This window comes from Macrotis lagotis, chromosome 6 (genome assembly GCF_037893015.1).
Source record: "Macrotis lagotis isolate mMagLag1 chromosome 6, bilby.v1.9.chrom.fasta, whole genome shotgun sequence".
Taxonomy (NCBI): domain Eukaryota; kingdom Metazoa; phylum Chordata; class Mammalia; order Peramelemorphia; family Peramelidae; genus Macrotis; species Macrotis lagotis.
The window spans coordinates 79451746-79467310 of NC_133663.1; the positions used below are offsets into that span (position 1 = coordinate 79451746).

General features: G+C 33.5%; 1 protein-coding gene across 12 annotated transcripts in view; it reads right to left on the minus strand.

Annotated features, from left to right (window-relative positions):
- Positions 1 to 15565, minus strand: part of MAP2 (microtubule associated protein 2) — a 344929-nt gene that overhangs the window by 119114 nt on the left and 210250 nt on the right. For all 12 annotated transcript variants that reach the window (XM_074191477.1, XM_074191482.1, XM_074191481.1 and 9 more), the window contains one exon: positions 5663 to 5736. The gene's annotated coding sequence lies outside the window, so the exon portion shown is untranslated. The remainder of the gene's footprint in view (positions 1 to 5662; positions 5737 to 15565) is intronic.

Below are 15565 nucleotides of genomic sequence, written 5' to 3' on the forward strand. Positions count from 1 at the left end.
GGGAAGATTAGGTAAGTCTTAGTTCTCATTCCTAGTAATGACAGCATTCACACATCCTATAGGACCTCATCTTCTCCCTATGTTTCTTTGGCCAACTGCTAAAAGACCAAGCCTCCAACAGCTGCTGTAATGTCAACAAGAGCCAAAGACCTTGCAGCAGGTGGTACCACCTCTGCCTACAAAATTCCAGCCCAAACAATCTGCTTCAAGCTGTAGACAAATCAGGAGAATGTGCTTATGACTCAGCCTGTTAAGTAGGAGGATTGTTATTGTTATTTTAGTTCCTGCCAGGATATGTAGGCAATTTTCCCTTTTTCGATCCTGTTTTAGGCAAAGGAGAGTCCCCTCCAAATCAGACCCCTGGGGTGTGTATGTGTGTGTGTGTGTGTGTGTGTGTGTGTGTGTGTGTGTGTGTGTGTTATAAAGGTCTTGGAGTTGGAAGACCTGGGTTGGAGTATCCTTTCTATTCCTCAGTTTTCTTACTAATAAAATGAGGGAGTCAGATGAGAAAATATCCAAAACCCCTTCCCACTCCATGATTCTAAGCATAAACAGAACCTGAAGCATCCTCTAGGGTCTGCAAAATATTTCTAGTTTATGGTGTAGGTAAGAGGAGAAATTTATATAGGCAACATCCGATATTCTAATTTACTAAGAGACCTTGCTTTTTATTAAATGGTCTCTTTTAAAAATCATTCACCCAGATTGTTCTGACATTGGGATTTGGGCACTGGTGGAGCAGAAATTAGTGTGACTCAGGATATTCATTTTGAGAGAAAATGTCTTAAAATTCTTAATTTTCTCTTTTATTTAAAGCCACTGGGGGTAATGTGCTGTTGTTGGATTTCTTCTTGCCAAGTAGCTAAAAAGGGCTTAGAGATATAAACATTTATAGCAAGTTACTGCTTCTCTGAATATATTTTTAAAATCAGCTCAATGTGAAGGAAATAGTGGTTAAAAGATGGCTCTTTCTCTCTCTCTCACTCTCTCACTCTCTCTCTCTCTCTCTCTCTCTCTCTCTCTCTCTCTCTCTCTCTCTCTCTCTCTGTTTCTTTCTCTCTCATGGACTGTTTCTCTTTATCATCTTCCTTCACAATAACAACAATGCTGATAGATACCATATTTTCTCCATCCTCATAGGGAAAATAGGGTGGATTTTCTACTTCATTACTTCATTTTTTAGGTGGAGATTGGGAGCCATAGATGCTAGAACTGTAACTAGCCTCCAGTGCACACACTGAACCAATTATAGACAAAGGATTCTAAGTCTAGGGAATCTAACTACTGAGCATTTCCATTTCTTTTGGAAAACCCCACAATCATAAAAAATGGTGATGAAAGAGAAAATCTAGTTAGGATATCTTTTGAACTTCTTACCTACTTCATTTATGCTGTTTTAGGATACATGATAGGAAAATAGTTTATAGCAATCAAACTGAAGTATTTTCATTTCAAGCTTTTTTTAAATTTAAGAAATTTTGTTTACCTCATGTCATTTGTGGGAAATGAAATGAGTTATATTATTATGCTATGTGAAAAAGCAGAATGTGTTAAATATCTCTTTATATTCAAGTGACCCAATGAGCCAATGAGGAAAATATTGGGTGTAAGAAAAAGCTCAATTCATTAGCAACATATTAAAGGTTTATCATATCAATATACTACATGCTACTCAACTAATACATTCAATAAATATGTTAAAGCACTTATGATTAACAAGACTACAAAAACTAAAAGAAGGGAAATACAAATATAAATAAGAGGCTGTTTCTGTCCTCAGCATTCTTATAATCTAGGAAGTGAGAGAAGATGAAGGTGTTCATGAACAACCACTTTATGAGGTCATTTGAGATTAGTGTCCAAATAAAGGGCCATAATAATTCTGAAGAGAATAAGGTCACTTCTTATGATCAAGGATCACTCTCAGTGATGGGCATGTTGCTTTCCCTCTTTGGCACCTCACTTCTACATCTATGAAACAAAAGTGTTTTATAGGATGAAACTTTAAGTTCTCTTCCAGCTCTAACTCTATGAAACTATTGGGTTTTGTATTCTTTGCTCTTTCCTTTTGGGGTTCAGATTATATGATGAACTTGACCCTCACTCTGTGAATTCTATTAATCATTGTTGAGATTCCTAAGTACCATATAAACTCCTTTTACTTCAGACTTCACAAAAGACGTAGAAGTTGAGCTCAGCTTTAGTGCATACATTTGGATAACAATATGAAAAGCTGAAATTTTATATAATGGAAAATTTTGTAAGGACATGTATCTATATTTACTCACAAATTTTACAGCAACCTCATAGGTATTATTATTCCCCTTTTACATATGAGGAAGATGAGGCCTAGAGAATTTCAGTGACCTTATCATAGGTCACAAGGGCAGTAAGTCTCAGTGGCAGGGTTCAAACTTACTTCTTCCTGACTCTATCTAGTATACCACAAATAAAAGGGCAGGGGAAGAAGTGTTTCAGATATAGGGACAAATTAAGTGGAGAGAAGAAAGCAGGAAAATGAGGGGACCTACTTGGGGAAACCCATGAGTAATTTAGTTTGACTAGATCAAACAGAGTATATGAAGTAGCATGAAATAAGATTGGAAAATTATAATATATACATATATATATATATATTAATTGTGAGACTTAGGATCTCTTGAAAGTCATATCTCAAGCTTGGTAGTTTGGGAGAATGATGATATATATCAGTGGCAGATATGATTCTGGAATTTAGGAGAGAGAATGATGGTTGTTAGTGGGTTAGAGTTAGAGATTGAAGAATGACAAGATTACAGAACTTCAAAAGACATGCAGTCCAACTTCCTAATTTTTTCTAAAAATATGAGGAAAAGAGGTCAAGAAAATTTCTTAAGGTCACATAGCAAATTAAAGGAAGAGCTAGAATTAGAATTTCCTCCCAGTCCAAATGTTCTTTATGTTGCATCTCCCAATGAACAAATGAATAAAGGTGAAATTTGGGTTACCTTTTCTAAAATCATAAGAAGGAAAGGGGTAAAATGAAGAAAGAGGTGTAAGAATATGACTGTGGGAACTGCCTTAATTTAGGGGATGAATGATGGGTCAGAAGTCAAAGAAGTAGCCCAGATAGGGAGATAGGCAGATCATCATGGGTATGCCACTTTAAGGGCACAAGGGGAAGAGTAGGTTGAGTAGATAGTGGCAAACAGTGTTCCATGTTGCAGAAAAGTCTAAAAAGGTTTGAGTTGGCTGTCAGGAAGGGTATTGGTGGCTAATGACAACATTTTCAATATAACAATAATGAGATATATCAGATTAAAGAAGGTTAGGAGTGAATAGGTGGTGCCAACATATAATTTCAAATTGCTTTCTAGAAGTTCAGAAATGAATGTAGGAGAGTCATGTGAAGGCTGCTGGAGAAGTTAAAGAGCTAAAGAGGCATTTTTCAGTTAACAGGTATCTAGGTATGGAGGAATAGAGAAAAGAATCACAGCAAAGGGAAAGAGTGAAGCTATCCAGGAGAAATAAAATAATTGTTCAAGCAAAGAAAACTAATAGGTGGGAGAAAATGGGATCAAGGAGGTGTTACCCTTTGCAAGAAGAACCAGTTCTTCTTGTGACAGAAGCAAATGAAGGGAAAAAATGTACAAAGGCGATACAGAAGTTTCATGATATGAGAAAATGGAATTGAGAGCTCCTGTTGAGAGTTATAATTTTCTCATAGGGAGGCAAGTTCATAAGAAAGATGGGGATGATGCTGTGAACTTGAGAAACTAAAAAAAGAACTGAGGCAGGCAGCTGATAATATATAAATCAGAAAAAATTTCAAGGAGCACTAAGAGCCTATGTGAGATTAGATCTCATAAATTGCTAGTATATTCAAACTAGTGTAATTTAGAGACTTTCCTATCCTCACCCAGGAGAATAGAGACCTGGAATCAAGGAATGATGAGAAATCACTGGAAATTTGGATTAAAACAAACAAACAAACAAACACAACCCCAAAACAACAATTACCATCAAGGGAATGGAAAGATTCAAGGATGAGGTGCTGTTGAAATGGTTGATCATCAGATGAAGACTGAATATATAGTCATTTAGGTATTACAGACAAGATTTGTTAGAATAGAAGAATAAGGAAAAATTGAGAGCTTTAGAGTTCTTTTTGAGAACAAAGAGAGTGCTTGGTAAGATCAAAAGCGTAACAAAGGTGAAATAATTACAAGATTGTAATTAGAGTTGGACATTTCAGATTAACAGATCTTGCCAGGAAAGTAGTAATGGTGAAATTTAAAGCATCACTGTCTAGGTGAGGAGTAGAAATACAATGAGATAAGCATCATGTAAACTATGGACATAAGGAGCTCAGAAAAATTAGTTAAATGGTTCCCAAGATAGATATTGAAGTCACTCAAGATAATGATAAGGGGACTGGTTAGAGAAGAAAATGGTAATCAGGTACCAAAACCACTGAGGACAGTGAATTTTTCTATGCAAGGAATAGAGGAAAGGATATTTTAATCAAACTGCTTAATTACATAGAAGTAAAAATTGTTGAGTGATGGTAGAAAAGGAAAAAGTATGGACTTAGTTGAGGGGAACCAATGACTACAAGAAGCATGCCAACTCTAAACATTTTCCTCTGTAGTAGAATGTAAATGCTATGAGAGAAGGGATTATTTCCCTTCGGAATTGCAATCCCCAAGCACCTAATACAATGTGTGTGTGTGTGTGTGTGTGTGTGAAGAATGAATATTAGAGAAAATAAATGCAAAAAAACATGCAAGGTAGGCAAGGTAGTTTTATACAAAGAAGTAAAGAGAGAGTACCTCTTTGATCAATGCAAAACCAGTGAATTGCAATTCCCAAAGTAAGGAAGGGAGAGACCAGTTGTTATGGATAGCAAAAAGTAGGTGGGAAATGGTTAGTTATGAATGAAGCTGGAAAGCATTGAGTCTAGATTATGAAGGCCTATAAGAATCAAACATAAAAGGTTTATATTTGATCCTACAAGCAACAATAGTAACAATTTGATGCTAAGACTGAATTCAAAATCCTTTCTAATTGGTAGCACCTCTAAGAGCCTATAGGTCCTTTAATGGTTTATAGCAACCCGGGATTAATTCCACACAATAACTAACTGAATACTTGATAAAATTCATCATCAGGTTAAGTGAGCAAGCTTTAATTTCACCTCTTTCACTAATAATTGTATGATCAGAGACCCCTTCTCTGGGTCTCATTTTGTTCACCCATAGAACAAAAAAGGTTAGATTAGATTTTCTTTTTCTTTCAACAAGACAATGGGGTTAAGTGACTTGCCCAAGGTCACATAACTGGGTTTTGAATTCAGGTCCTCCTGACTCCAGGGTCATTGGTTCTATCCACTGAACCACCTAGTTGTCCCCTACATTTTCTGCAAAATCCTTAAAGTCTAGATCTAAATCAATAAAAAGTGGCATTCTGTTACCCAAGCAGAATGAGAACATAATGCAAACATTTTGAGTCTTTCACTATATTATAAATACTGGAATAAATACTGTGTATCTCAGAGATACTCCAAAGAATTACTTATGACAATTGTGATGTTAGTGACAGTGGGTGAAATGAGGAAAGACAATTTACTAATAAGATTTCCCTCCAGAACCACTCAATAATCACATAATAATAAGGGTCTTACCAAATTAAGATGATAGCAAAGAAGCAAGGCTGTTATGTCTTCTTCTTAAAGGACGAATAAGATGATCTGGGTTTCTATAAAGAAAGATAGGAAAGCATTAATGATTTCTTAAAAGTATTTTATATAAAGCACATTTTACTGACAGAGAAAAACAAGAGAAAACAAATGTCCTCAGGCGAATCATAGAAAGGCAATGAAGAGGTACTCTCTTAAAATTGTGGTTCCTTTAATCTGGGAGATTTGACCAAAAACTAATGAAGTTCTATAAGGTACCATAGTCATCCTCAGGTAGGCACATCTTAGATGCTTCTATTGTCACTTTCTTTCTTTTTATCCTGCCAATCAAAGGTTCCTTTAGTCAACCCTTTGACTGAAAAAAAGAGATGTTTCTTTGGATTGTATCAAAATTTGTCACTGAAAAAAATCAAATTAACATTAAGAAAGAAGCCAATAGATTCCTTCTTCATTTCTATTGAAATTCTTCCCTTCTTTCAAGGTTTAACTCCAGATGCAACCTCCTTTAAGAATTCCCTAAAATTTTCCTGCCTCCTTCATCCAAAGACAGCTATTTCTGGTATTGAATTTCTGAGAGGATTTTTCTGTTTTTCACCTCTGTATTTGATACACACTCACTTTTATCATTCCATTTAGGTCATAAACTACTTCAAAACAAGATCTATTTCATATTTATCTTTGAATTCCCAATGTTATACAGGGGTCCACATGTAGTAGATGTTTAATAAATATTTGTTGAATTGACCTGAATTGAATTCTGTGGGCATGGTGTCAATTAGAATAGGCAAGCCCCATTGTAATTAGTGTCTTATGATTATGTTATGCTTTCATTTTAAGGGTGTAGAAGACTCATGAGTAATATTCCTTTGTTCAGATAGTTTAGACAATTTGAGAAAGGCTCTGAAAGTAGCCTAAACACATATTATTAAGTCTAATGTGAACCTCCAACCCAGTGATTATGGTAGAAGTTAGCTATAATATCCTCACAAACCCATTGGTTTATTTTGCTTATTCCTCTGGCTTAACTCTATTCAAAACTTGTTTTTCAGCCTTTCTTCACCCCAGTCTACTTCTGGGGAGTGAATGTAAACCCCAGGATATTGAGGGTTGAAAGGAACTTTATAGTTCATCTCATTTCATAGATGAGAAAACTAAGTCCCAGAGAAATGGGGCTTTTAAGTGGTACAGTGGACAGAATACTGGGCTTAGAGTCAGGAAGATGAATCTTCCTGAACTCAAATCTGACCTCAGATGCTCAATTTCTGGGTGAACCTGGGTAAGTCACTTATTCGTGTTTACCTCATTTTCCTCAATTGTAAAATGATCTGGAGAAGCAAATGGCAAACTGCCAAGAAAACCCCAAATGAGGTCATTAAGAGTTGGATATGATTGAGAGGATTGAACAGCAAAAACAAAAGACCCAGAGATGGAAGTCATTTGTTCAAGTTCACACACTGGTAAGAGGCTCAGTCTGGATTTGAACACAGCATTTTTGTCTCTTAGTTAAGTATTCTTTCTACTATATCCAGCAATTTATTTTTCTGTACTTTCAACAACTTTAAACTTCACTGTCAACATATTTACTTTGGAACATTAATACAAAATTATTTTTTATTCTGGTCCCATAATCTTGAATAATTCTTCTTTCTTATCTTAGTTTTGGGTTTGTACCTAAAAGTTTTACTTAATTCATTTTTTACTATTTTTTCTTTTTTTTTCTCAATAGGATACAACAACAATCCTCTAAGTTGTACTTTTCAGCCAAGGCAGATAGAAATGGGATGATATGAGTAGGAAACATGCTGTCTGAAACAAACACTATAATGGGTTTAATTACATGTTATTTGCCTGTCATTTTGACAGCTTGCTTACTAAGTTGATGTTGCCTTTCAGTTTTGCTCCTATGATTTTTTGCTTTAAAAATATTATGTCAAAGAGGATGAAATTTTAAAAGCATGATATTGGCTAATAAATAACAGGTGACTAGCAAGCCTTATTAGCTCTTTCTTCCAGAAAAAAAGACTACTATTTTCCTTTAATACAATAGTTAATGGAATGAAATAAATGCAACAGGATGGAGGTTCTAGCCCAGGCTTCATTGTTTCTACAGAGACACAGGATGCAGTGGAATTTTTAAACAAGTTAATTAAATTTTCTCTTGTTTTGTGGATTGATCAATATAATGGAAACAACTGAACCTCTTAAACATCTAAGGTTAGAAAAGGCATCCTGAGACAATTTTTAAATATTTTTATTTAAAGTTCTATCCCTTCCTCCCCTCCTTTTCCTTAAAATGGTAAGCAATTAGATAAAGTTTATACATGTGCAATTATGTAAAACAATTTCATATTAGTCTTTTTGTACAAGATGATGAATAAAAGGAAAAACAAAAGAAAGTGAAAATTAATATGCTTCAGTCTGTATTCAATAAATAATCAGTTTTTTTTCCTCTGGAGGCAGAGAGTATGCCTCATTATTAATTCTTTAGATTTGTCTTAGATTATTGAAGAGACAAGTCATTCATGATTCTTCATTGAATAATATTGCTATTACTGTATACAACATTCTCCTTGTTCTGTACAATTCAATATGCATCAGTACATGTAAGTCTTTCCACATTTTTCAGAAATCATCCTGTTTTTCATTTCTTATAGCAAAATATTATTCCATTACAATCATATACCATAGCTTGTTTAACTATTCCACATTTATGGGAATCCCTTTGACTTCCAATTCTAAACTTCCACACAAAGAGGTGTTATAAATATTTTTGTACAAATACTTTCCCTTTTTTATGCCTTAAATCTTTTTATGCATAAATCTGACATAAAAACTGCTCTTTTTTTGCTTATGGTATCACCTTTATGTGTAAATAGAGTACCCTTATCTTGGTATATGCTGTGAGATATCGGTCTATAATTAGTTTTTGCCATACTTCTCTCCAGTTTTCCAGCATCTTTTTGCCAAATAAGAGAGTTTTTGTTCCCAAAACCTTAGATCTTTGGGTTTATCATATATTAGATTACTAAGAACATTTTTTCATTGATTTCTGAGAGTATTGTTCTTAAGAAATATTACTTTGTTTCTTTTAGAAACCAGGATTATTCAGCTACAATTTGACACAAATAAATTTATAGAAAGAAATGCCATTTTATTTTAACTCAAAAGCTAGCATTGATTAAATTAATCTATCTTTAGGGGTAAAAAAAGAAATGAACAACAATCTTAAGTTATCTTTCTATGAAAACACATAGTTAACTTCTGTATAATATAATGTCATCATTTTAAAAATGATGATGTTAAGACAGTTCTAATACCTTTCTAACTTAGGCTAATGTGTTATTTTTAATTTCCCCAATAAATTTAATTGCTTGACTTCCCTCCTAACTAGGACTGTAATTTGACCTGCAATAATTTTGTAGCTACATTACAGTGTTCTGTCTTGGGTATCTGTAGAATATTTTTTGTGTTCCTCTCAACTACTTAGCACAAAGCTTGGTGGGTCACAGTAGACAATCAATAAATATTTGTTAAATAAATATGAATCAGTTAAAAATAGCTAGAATAAGTAATTTTTTTCTTTCTTTTCATCATTTTTCTTATGCCATTTTCCTGCTATGCTATTTTAGTTGAAGGACTGCCTTAGTTTATTTTTTTGTTATTGCTGGCACTTGGCACAGTGTTAAGTAAATTTTTTTTTAAATCAATCATTTTCTCATTCATTCCGTATAATCTACATTAAGTCCATTCTGCTGTTTCTTTACATTGAGTTTCATCTTTGTGTCTTTGTAATGTGTATGCATTGTGTATACATTCATTGCAGCTAGTAAAACTGATCAAAGTAAAACAAATAATAGAAATAACATAGAAACATCATTATCAAAATTTAAAAAAATATACCTTATATATGTTCTAAATTTTGCTCAACTTAAAAAAGATTTATTTATTAGCTGGAGAGTAAAAGAATCTTTAATTACTATATGCTTTAGCATTTGTTCCATTCCAATCAAGGGAATTTACTGAACAAACCTGGAGAGAAAGAGAGATTGTGCAACTGGGATTTCAAACCTCAGTTTAGTCCCCAAAATAAGACCCCATTTCTCAGAAGACATTTAAACAGTAGTTCAAATGAGAGTATTTGATATAACCTCTTAAGGAAAAGATAAATGGTCAACAAGCATTTATAGCAACTCTTACAGTAAGACATAGAATCCAAAAAAAAAAAAAAAAAAACAAACCCAACATTTCCAGCACCTCTTCCTTTTTCACCTGCAATATTGTATGTTCCAAATTTTCAGAAGTACTTCCATAATCTTTTTTTTGGCTTTTGCAAGGCAATGAAGTTTAGTGACTTGCCCAAGGTCACATAGCTAGGTATTACTAAATGTCTGAGGTAGGATTTGAACTTAGACCCTTCTGACTCCCTGGACATTACTCTATTGGCTGTGCCACCTAGCTGCCCTGAAAAGATTATATCCTTATCCATGTATATGGTTACTCTAATTTAAACTTGATCTTAAATTGGGCATAACATACCATTCCCCCAACTTATAAAAGATGAATAATTTCATAGAAGGGGATACTTCTTTCAATGATGCCTTAGTAGATGGTTGAGTTGCTATGGCCAAAATACTTCATAACCTGGTGGCCCAGGATCAGCTTTTTAAATGAGCTTTTTGGAACTCAACTAGTGCAGCAGAGACTTTTTTTTTGCTACTAGGAAACTTCTCATCTGATAAGACTTCCACTCTCATTCCATGTTCCTAAGATTCCTTTTATAGATAATATATATGTACATGGGACTTCTGCTATGTGATAGACATTAGTTGGACTGGTATAAAAACACAAATAAACAACAATGATAGAATTTAGAGAACTTTTAGCTAAAACCATTCATTAAGAAAAAATAAAAAAAAAAACCCCAAAAACAATAACTTCAAGTCCAGAAGAATCTTGATGAATGTTTAATCCTAGGTCAGGGGGACGATAAATCCCAGAACCATGATGTGAACCCAGGATTTTTTACTCCAAATCTAGCCATCTTTGTATTGCCAAAATCATGGTTATAATATTCATCTGACAATAGTGAGGGAATGAGTCTCATGGAGAACTACCTTTGAGTCCTAAACCTAGGAAGACTCCCTCTCAGGGTTAGAGTCCTTTGTTTTAATAAATGAGATCTTAAGTACAAACTCTTGCTACATTTGGCTGCCAACATAGCATGTTTACAGAATTAAGCTTTCTTAAATGTGTTCTACCAAGGGCATCACTTTGTCAGGGTGCTCCAAACTGAAATGTTTCAAGTGACTGGGATCCTGGGTTTTGCTTCTGAGAACTAATCTTAATCATTTAATTGTGATTATTATTCTATTCAGCCTGTTCTCAGATTCACAAGGGCTCCTTTGTAATATATCCCTACTAGCATCAATCTACTCTCCTAGTTTTGAACAGGGCCTGTGATTCAGTGTGCTTATGTCCATAATCACAGCATTTCTGCAACTGGAGAATGAATTACTAATATTGTTGGGAAAATATCCATTATCCAGCCAATCTTTGAAGCAGCAGGATGGCTGCCAATACACATTCATTTACCCTAACGTGTTACTCAATGACTTCCATCTCCCTACAACATTTTCATTCCAGGCAGTAGTTACTACTACTTATTTGTGACCAAGGGGGGGAAAAATCCAAACATAGAGGACTAAAGTTTTTAGTTTTTTTTTTACTATAAAACATTCCAGATTCAATTCTTTTTTTCTGTTCTTTTCAATGCACTGTTTATTTCCTGACCAACAACCCCCCCACCCTGGAAAGCTACAATTAAGATCTATCTATCTATCTATCTACACAGACACATATAATAAGCATACATACATATATCATATATATACACATACACTTATATATGCATATATACTCATACACAGATATATACCTGTAAATACATATATATATATACATGCACATTCATAGATATTTATATATTTGATTTGTGAGTTTGTTTTCTCTTACTATCAGTTGTCTCATTCATAAAATGAATATTTATTACATCAAAGATATCAAACTCCCAGCCTATAAACTGTATGAGGGTCTAAAAAACTTCCTCATATAACCGAAACTAGATTAAAATATAATGAAAAACATTCAACAGAACAAATAAAAATAGATAACATAGATAATGTTAAGTTGTGATTTTTGAAGTCATTCTGCAAGGGACCTGTTTCTATTGAAGCTTGATACCAATAAAATACAAAATTAATCTTATAGATTTGTTGTGAGGGATGCATTTCTATTTGAGCTTGAGACCAAAGATTTATACCACCTATCTTATAGATTTGCTGAGGAAAACACTTTTAAAATGTGAACTGTTATATTTCAGAATGGTAGTTAATAATTATAATTTATAAAAATGTCCAAGATTCAAAAGACACAAAATTAGTATGGAAAAGTAAAAGAAGCAGGGATGAATTAAGCCTGTTGAAATTTCAGTCACCTGCTTAAAATATGTCAGGACAAATTTTCGGGCAAAAATTTTGGAAGAAACACCAAGTACATGAAAAAGTCCCAGGTTCCAGAAGCCATGGATAAACTAAAGTTGCATCTTCTCTATTAATACATGGAGACTCTCTTTGGTTTCATAACTAAGAACAAAATAAATTGTTAATATAGAAACTGGCACCACCACTCCATGAACATGTGGCAGCAGACAGTAAATGTCCAGGTGCCAGGAACTCTGCATTCTCTTAAACTGTTCTGCTTTCATCTAGTTAAAAACCAGGACAAGTCTGGGGCCTCCTTTGGGAAGCTGGGAGTTCAGAGGAAATGTAGCACTACTTACCTGAGAGAAAGCCATCTGCTGTTTGTTTCTAATTTTTACATCATGCATAGGCATTAGTCCTTATGCATTAATCAAAAAAATGTGTTGCTACTCTGAAAACTAATATTAGGCAATGATCCAAAGATACTCCAGTCAACCTACACACCAGGCCTTATTAATCTTTTTAAAATAATGCACTAGTCATAACACTCTTAATAATAACATTAAATAAAATCACCACCTTTCAATGACCTTCACTCAATTCTCTATAATCTGACTCTATGCTAATTTTATCTATAAACCATTCTCCTTGGTACACTTAATAAGTGGAAAGCCAATTGGAAATGGAAATCAAGTACTAAGGACCAAACATTTATTCTATAGCTTGTTACATGTATGGTCCTGAGCGACTCTCAGTCCTAGTTTCCTCACCTCCAAAATGGGAAGATACAGCTTGTATTGTTTCCACTTTAGGGCAATTGTAAATAATTTTTAAAATACTATAAAATATGAACAATTATTTGGGAAACAGAAAAATGGTACTTCTATAATTTCTGGGAATCATTGGTTTTGAGAACTCTTGATAATTCCCTCCTCTCTCCATATAAATAGTTTATGAAGAGGTATGATATATGTGAAACCACCTAAAAGAACACCGTACAAACAATAGGCAATAAATGAATATGCATTGACTTGATTTATTTTATCTGTTCTTCTCAAATTCTGAAGAATGGTGACAGTCGAATAACTATATTCTAAAGTACTTATCTAGTATACATATATACATATATATATATATATATATATATTCAGCCAAGTTTTAATGGACATGATTATTGGTTGAATCAATGTTTTTGCCTTTGATTCATGAGAAAGATAAAAACTTTTGTAATATTTTTATCAGTTGTCAAAATTTGCAAAATCCCTAAAAATCTTTTCAAATACTTCTCATTTTTTCTACCATCCCAGCTAATATCCACTCAAATACTATGCATATGGCAAATTATACACAAATCCATGGAAATCTATACACATTGGAAATCACAGGACAATGAATAAAATATTTGCCAAGAAGTAAATAAAAATATCACTAAAAGGATTTCTAAATGAGTTTCACTGCAAGACCAATCTTGATCCCGAGAAGAGATGATGAAACTTAGTCTTCTCCTCCAGATGGTCAATTTTGCGGATACTTTGTCACAATGGAATGTTCAAAGTGGGAAAAGTTTAGGAAGGAAATAATTGCTATGTAAAATACATATAAATAAAACTTTAAAAAAGAATATACAAGGCTACCTAGAGATAACATTCTCTTTTTTATTTTTGCTAAAATGCATCTTACCCTAAAGAATTCAATTTGATATAAAGGGATCTATTCTTATAAATTAAAGGAAAGAGAGTTCTTTCAATTTTTTTAGGCATTAAAAATTCACACTGATAATCTAAGTTGTTTTCAATCTGCAATTGTAAATATCATTAATTTCTTTCCAAAAAAAAGAATTAATTTTAATCTCTTTCATCAGTCTTATGCTGAAGGGCAGATAAATTTTAGCCAAGAAGAGGGCATCTATCATGCACCTCCCCTCATCTTCAGTAAAAGACTTCTTCAGAGAAAACACTAACAGACCATTCTTTTCTTTATAAACAGTAACAGGAAAAGTAGGGCAAACATTTCCTGTGTCAGGGAGGAAAAGAGATGAATGAAACCAGTATTTGAGTAGAAATGCTTATTCTATCATTTTCCTTTTTCTTCCAATCCCTAAGACCTTGAAAGAGTAAGATGATAGGTAGACACAATGCTTTTTTATTTTCTTTTTTTTGTTATTTTTCTTTAAAATAAGTTTATTCTCAAATACAAAACACCTTATCTCTCTCCTCTGTTCCAGTCCTACACTGCATCTTCTATTTGACATCTCCACCTGAATGTCCCAAAACATCTAAAAACCGACTATTCTTTTTTTCTAAATAACCTTCTTTTAACTTCCTTATTTCTTTTATTAATAATCACATTCTCCCAGTCCCCCAACTTTTCATTCTCACTTCCTGGACCCCACACTCATTTCATATCCAGTTTCTTAATTTTGTTTATTCCACATCTTCAATATATTTTCCATTGCTCCCCTCTTCAACTGGAGATAAGGTGGTGATGGTGCAGTGGATATATCATCAGCCCTGGAGTCAGGAGGACCTGAGTTCAAATTTGACCTCAGTCACTTAATACTAGCTAGGTGACTTAACTCTGATTGCCTTATATCCAAAGTTGTCTCCAGTGATCCTGATCTATCTATCTATCTATCTATCTATCTATCTATCTATCTATCTATCTATGTATATATACATATATATGTACATATATATGTATATATTATATATATAATATATATGTTATATATATCTATATCTATATCTATATCTATATCTATATCTATATCTATATATATATATATATTGTCATTAGATCCAGGTGGCTCTGGAGGAAAAAGTGAGATTGATGACTTAGCACAGCATCCCCTTATTCAAATTCAATTCACTTGCTTGTCGTGACATTACCTCCCTGATGTTATGGTCTTTGTTTAGAATGAGAACATCATCATCATCATCATCAACTAGTGAAGATCCTTTTCTAAGATCCTTTCCATCTATAAATATAGGATCCCTTTTAAAATGTAGTCCCTTGACATAACATGATGAAAAAACTTCAATTTTTATAGCAGTGGGATTTTTTTTATTGTCTATATTCTTTCTAATGAACAGTTAAGATTTAAAAATATTCATATCTCTCACTAGCCCCGAATGTTTAAAAAGTGCTTTCAGTTTCATTTTCCTACACTTTCCCCCCTTTCACTCAGCTGAAAAGGGTCTCAAAATAATATTATTTTAATTTCTTTATTTTACAGATGAAGAAACAGAGGCCTAGAAAGTTGAAGTAATTTGCCCAAGGTTACAGAGCAGAGCTGGGCTATGATTCTAAATCCAATAATTATAGAGGAATAAGGGAGAAGTATAACAAACAATCAAATTAGACTTTTTCCAATGCCCAGAAGTAAATGTGTAACTTAATTTCCGAGTTA